The sequence below is a fragment of the Somniosus microcephalus genome, chromosome 4 (assembly GCF_052327205.1).
Source record: "Somniosus microcephalus isolate GS21.2 chromosome 4, FLI_Smic_1.0, whole genome shotgun sequence".
Lineage (NCBI taxonomy): Eukaryota > Metazoa > Chordata > Chondrichthyes > Squaliformes > Somniosidae > Somniosus > Somniosus microcephalus.
In genome coordinates this window covers 320,366,587-320,373,217 of record NC_140990.1, presented here as the reverse complement: position 1 = coordinate 320,373,217, position 6,631 = coordinate 320,366,587, and positions in this window count along the sequence as shown.

The window sequence follows — 6,631 nt, the reverse complement described above, 5'->3', positions numbered from 1 at the left end:
ATTCACCTCATTTAAAAAAAACGATTATGGATTCTAGATTCTGCTCCCCCCGCACAGAGGTACAGTTGTGTATTGGTCATATTGCAACAAGACCTGGATGACGTTCAGGCTTGGGCTGATAAGTGGCAGCTAACATTTGCGCCACACAAGTGCCAGGCAATGACTATCTCCACAAGCGAACTCCTAACCACCGCCCCTTGACATTCAATGGCATTACCATCACCGAATCCCCCACCATCAATATCCTGGGGGGTCACCATTGACCAGAAACTTAACTGGACCAGCCACATAAATACTGTGGAAACAAGAGCAGGTCAGAGGCTAGGTATTCTGTGGTGAGTGTCTCACCTCCTGACTCCCCAAAGCCTTTCCACCATCTACAAGACACAAGTAAGGAGTGTGATGGAATACTCTCCACTTGCCTGGATGAGTGCAGCTCCAACAACACTCAAGAAGCTCGACACCATCCAAGACAAAGCAGCCCGCTTGATTGGCATCCCATCCACCACCTTAAACATTCACTCCCTCCACCACCGGCGTACTGTGGCTGCAGTGTATACCATCTACAAGATGCACTGCAGCAACTCGCCAAGGCTTCTTCGGCAGCACCTCCCAAACCCGCGACCTCTTCCACCTAGAAGGACAAGGGCAGCAGGCGCATGGGAACAACACCATTTCCAAGTTCCCCTCCAAGTCACACACTGTCCTGATTTAGAAGTATATCGTCGATCCTTCATCGTCGCTGGGTCAAAATCCTGGAACTCCCTACCCAGCAGCACTGTGTGAGTCCCTTCACCACACGGACTGCAGCGCTTCAAGAAGGCGGCTCACCACCACCTTCTCAAGGGCAACTAGGGATGGGCAATAAATGCTGGCCTTGTCGGCGACGCCCACATCCCATGAACAAATAAAATTAAAAAAATTACTGGACTAGCAATCCTGAGACCTGGACTAATAATTCAGAGAACGTTAGTTCAAATCCCCCTACGGCAGTTTGAGCATTGGAATTTCAGTCTAGGAAAAAATCTGGAAATAAAATGCTGGTGTCAGTAAAAGTGACCATGAAGCTGTCCGATTGTCGTTATAACCCAACTGGTTCACTAATGTCCTTTAGGGAAGAAAATCTGCCGTCCTTACCCGGTTTGGCCTAGGTGTGACTCCAGTCCCCACACCAATGTGGTTGCCTCTTAACTGCCCTCAAAAGAGGCCTAGCAAGACAATCAGTTGCATTAAATCACTACAAAGAATATCACACGGACTGCAGCGGTTCAAGAAGAAGGCCCACCACCTTCTCCAGGGCAACTAGAGATGGGCAATAAATGCCGGCCTCACCAGCGACAACTATAATCCCGGCAATGAATTAAAAAACTGTTTCTACCAGGCATTTCCTGTCCTAACAACCCTCTATGTAAAAAGAATCTCCTAATCTCTCCCTTCGATCTTTTGATGGTGCTTTTAAATTCATGCCCTCAGGATAGAATGATAAATATTGTGAGAAATAACTAGATTGATTCCTGGGATGAGAGGGTTGTCCTATGAGGAGAGATTGAGTAGATTGGGCCTATACTCTCTGGAGTTTAGAAGAATGAGAGGTGATCTCATTGAAACATATAAGATTCTGAGGGGGATTTGTTAGATCCGGGTATCTTAATGTTGTGTCCTTTCAATAATCAGACAAAGACTGCAGGGAACGATCAACAGGTGTTTACTGGATGAAGTTCAAACTGCAACTGACTGTACAGAGCGCCACTCAGGGCTTATATACAGGTGTGGTCACTGCCGGTACTACAGGATACAGGAGCTGTAAAAAGTAGTTCTCCCCCTTAAAGGTACATACACTACAATTCCTCCCCTTTTAGATTAACAGTACCGTAACACTCATTTAACAATTAAATATCAAACTAATTACAATTAACACTTTTAACATGCAACATTAACTGGAAATAGTCTATTTATAAATTCAGTCTTTGGGGAGGCTTCCTGATTCTTTCTGGATAACGCCTTTCCCGAGTGTCTCGCTCTTGGTGCGGAGACGATTCTAACACCCTGTCGTCAGTTGATTCATCAGCTTCCAATGCTATTGTTTCTGAGGTAGATGCGACCTGTACGTTGGGTTCCTCACCAGATACGTATGGCCGAGACATGGGGTTGACTCGTTCCTGTGACTCGAGGATCTGGTCAGCATGGCGTCTCACAATGTTCTCCCCAACATCCATTGTGTACATTAGTGGCCCCTGCCGTGTGCATATCGTTCCTGGTTGCCATTTCTCTGTTCGGTAGTCGCGGGCTAAGACTGGTTGCCCTACATTGAAGCTCCTTGTCGGCTTCTCATTGATGTGCTGGAATTGCTTATTCTCAACATCTCTTCGTACATTTGGTCTGAGCAAATCCAGACGAGATCTCAACCTTCGGTTAAAGAACATCATGGCCGGGGCCTGGTTGGTGACTGCATGTGTTGCATTTCTGTAGGCTAACAGGAAATTGTCCACCTTATGCTGCAGTGGAATGTCGTCATCGCACATGGCCTTTACTGCTTTTTTAAAGGTTTGTACGAACCTCACAGCCAATCCATTTGTGGCTGGATGATACGGGGCGGATGTGTAATGCCTTACCCCATTCCTTTTCATACATCTTCGAAACTCTTCGGACATAAACTGTGGTCCGTTATCAGAGCAAATCTGCTCTGGCAAGCCGTTCCTGGCAAAAATGGTCCGTAGGACTGCAATAGTTTTCTCCGTGGTGGTGGAGGACATTTTGATCACCTCAGGCCATTTTGAGTGTGCATCCACGGCTATTAAAAACATTGAGTCCATGAAGGGACCAGCAAAGTCAATATGCACCCGTTGCCATGGAGAGGAGGGCCACTCCCATGGGTGTAGAGGGGCATGTGCTGGTGCATTTTGGAACTTCTGGCATCCTGAGCAGCTCTTTGTCAGGTCCTCGATTTGCTGATCGATCCCCGGCCACCACACATAAGCCCTAGCAAGGCTTTTCATTTTCACCCCTCCCAGATGACCTTCGTGAAGCTCATTGAGCAATCTCTCCCTTAACTTGGGTGGAATTACCACTCGGGATCCACACATCAAGGTCCCCTGGCATACTGACAGCTGTTCTCTTCTGGATGAGAATGCTGGCAACAGTGAGTGGCCATGTGCTGGCCATCCCTTCACCGTCAAATCATATACCCGAGACAGTGTCGGGTCAGTTCGGGTCTCCTTCTCTATACCAGCGTTAGTTACTGGCAAGCATTCAATTATAGTCGAATGAAATATTTCGACAGGATCCACTGCTGGTGCTTCCTCCGCAGTAGGCAGTGGCAAGCGTGATAGCCCATCAGCGTTTCCATGCTGTTTCGTGCCCTTATACGCGATATCATATTGGTGCGCCCCTAGAAAAAGGGACCATCTTTGTAGCCGTTGCGCAGTCATCACCGGAACGCCCTTCTTTGGATTAAAGGTGGAGACAAGTGGTTGGTGGTCAGTCAGCAAGGTGAACTTCTGCCCGTGCAGATAGTGATTGAACTTTTTCACTCCCCACACTAGGCTGAGGGCCTCCCTGTCAATCTGGGCGTAGTTACGCTCGGCTGAGGTTAGTGCCCGAGACGCAAAGGCTACTGGCCTCTCTGAGCTGTCCGGGAATTTGTGCGACAGCACCGCTCCAATGCCATAGGGTGATGCATCACACGCCAACCGAATTGGTAGTGCTGGGTTGAAATGAGCCAACACCTCTTTCGATGTGATCAATGCTTTGCTCTTCTGGAAAGCTCGTTTACATTCGTCACTCCACTTCCATGGTACCCCCGTTTGCAGTAGGGTGTTCAGTGGGTGTAGTACGGTAGAGAAATTCGGCAAGAACTTATGGTAGTAGTTCACCAGCCCGAGGAACGAACTCAGTTGTGACACATTTTCCGGTGCTGGAGCCTTGACTACTGCCTCAATCTTTTCAGGGGACTTATGTAACCCCTCTTCATCAATAACGTGGCCACAATACGAGATCTGCTCCTGGAAAAACTCGCATTTGTGGCGATTAGCTCGGAGCCCACATTCCTTCAATCTAGTGAGCACCTGCTCCAGGTTGACGAGGTGATCACTGTCATTTTCGCCCGTGACCAGGATGTCGTCCAAATAACACTGGGTCCCTGGAATCCCTTGCAGGACTTGATCCATTGCCCTTTGCCAAATAACCGGAGCTGATGCTACCCCGAACACCAGCTGGTTGTATTGGTGGAGACCTTTATGAGTGTTGATCATGAGGTACTGTTTCGAGGCTTCTTCTACCTCCATTTGCAGGTACGCCTGGGCCAGATCAATCTTAGTGAAGCGTTTCCCTCCAGATAGCGAGGCGGAAATATCTTCAATCCGCGGAAGTGGATATTGTACAGTGTGAAGGACTGGGTTCACTGTCACCTTAAAGTCCCCACAGATGCGAACCTTCTTTGGTTCCCCAGGCGTATTACTCAACGACCTCTTCATTACAGGAACGATGGGTGTAGCCCACTCACTCCAGTCCACTTTGGACAGTACTCCAGAACGTTCCAAACCTTCCAGCTCTGCTTCGACGGCTGGGCGGATCGCATAAGGCACCGGTCTGGCCTTAAAAAACTTTGGGCTTGCATTTTCCTCTATTTTGATCATCGCTGTTATGCCTTTTAGTGTTCCGAGTCCCTGCTGGAACACTTCTTGTGCATCAGTTAGCATTTTTGACAGTCGGCTAGGTGTGACGTCGTCATCCTTTTTGGCATCTACAGTCAGTGCTTGTATGGAATGCCAATCTAGCTGTATCTTCCGGATCCATTCACGTCCTAGTAGTGGTGGTCCTCCATCTGGCAATACATATAGGTCCATTTTGGTGTTTCCTTGCCGTTATATATAACGTTCACCCTTATATTTCCTTTGGGGTAGACTTTTTGCCCTGTGTCCGTCTTCAAGACAATCTTTGTATCTCTCAAGGGTATAGCTGCTTGTAATCCCTTCGGTTTATGACTGTTAGGGCTGATCCTGTGTCCAATTCCATTTGCACTTGGACTCCTGCTATCTTGAGCATGACCCAGATAGTTTGGTGATCCTCCGTTTTGATCACATTATGTAGTTTCAGACAACCCAGCTCATTGCTTCGGGAGTCTGTATCACGCTTCTGTTCGTCTGAACTACTCTCCGTCACCTTATGTACCTTCTTGTACTTCTCCTGTGGAGATTTCTTGCTGCTGGTTTTCTTTCCCGACCTGCAGACTCTTGCTATGTGTCCTACTTTTCCACACTGTCTGCACACTTTGTCCTTGAACCAGCAATCATTATGGTCATGTGTTGTTCTGCCGCAGCGATAGCACTTCACTGTTCCATATGAGATTTCATTTGTGCCATATTCTTGCGGTCTCCGTTGTATCTCTGCAGCGCCCCGTGCGGCTGCTTCGTGTGATACTGCCATGCTGAAAGCGTTGTCCAGCGTAAGATCCTTTTCTGATAGAAGCCATTTCTGGGTTCCTTCACTTTGAAGCCCACACACAAACTTGTCCCTTAAAGTATCTGCTAGTCCCGTTCCAAACTGGCAGTGTTTCGATAGCTTGCGCAGTTCCGTTAAATACTCAGCATTACTTTCATCTTTATGCTGGTTCCTTTTGTGAAACTTAAATCTTTCTGCTATCAGCAACGGTGTGGGGTTTAAGTGGTCCTGTAGGATTGACACTATGTTTTCAAAACCCTTTTCTACTGGCTTCTCTGGGGTTACTAGGTTTCGTAGTAAGCCATACGTTTTTGCACCCATTGAATTCAACAATACCAGCGCTTTCTTGTCATCTGGCACTTCATTCGCCTTGCAGTATACTTCTATGCGTTTGACATATGTCGTCCAACCTTCGACTTCATTGTCGAACGCTGTGATACTGCCACTCTTCGGCATTTTTGGGTGTGGTTAGACTGGCTTAAAATGGCGTCTCCCGCGCTTTCCTTTCTTCCCCACTGCGGCTTAAAATGGCGTCTCCTGCGCTTTCCTTTCTTCCCCCGCTGCGGCTTAAAATGGCGTCTCCCGCGCTGCTGCCAACGCCGCTCTCGGCGTTCCTCCTGGCAAATGGCGACACCCTGTGGGCCTCGCGCGCTGCTTCTGCGCTACTGCCAATGCCGTTCTCTGCGGTCCTCGTGGCAATGGCAGCGCCTCGCATTTTCCTGCGCGCCTCTCTCCTCCATTGTCGCCACTTGGTCCCGAACACCGGCTGCGCTCTGCTCTCTCTCATTGACGCTGCTCGGCCCTTGAACACCGGCTGCGCCCCGTGCACTCTGCCCTCTCTCTCTCCCCCGTCGATGCTGCTTGGCCCGTTCTATGCCGCTCGGTCGGCTCTAGCCGCCGCTGTCCGGGAAGGGTCTGCGCAGTACCTGTTGCCAGCCCGTTTTGCTGGACCACCATGGCTGGAAGGCCAAGCCTGGCTCTCGACAGCCTCCCCTGCGATGCCCGTGCTTCTGGACTCGACCTCCTTATGCAGAGTTGCAGGTAGGTTCGAATCTTCTCGTCGCCAATGTTAGATCCGGGTATCTTAATGTTGTGTCCTTTCAATAATCGGAAAAAGACTGCAGGGAACGATCAACAGGTGTTTACTGGATGAAGTTCAAACTGCAACTGACTGTACAGAGCGCCGCTCAGG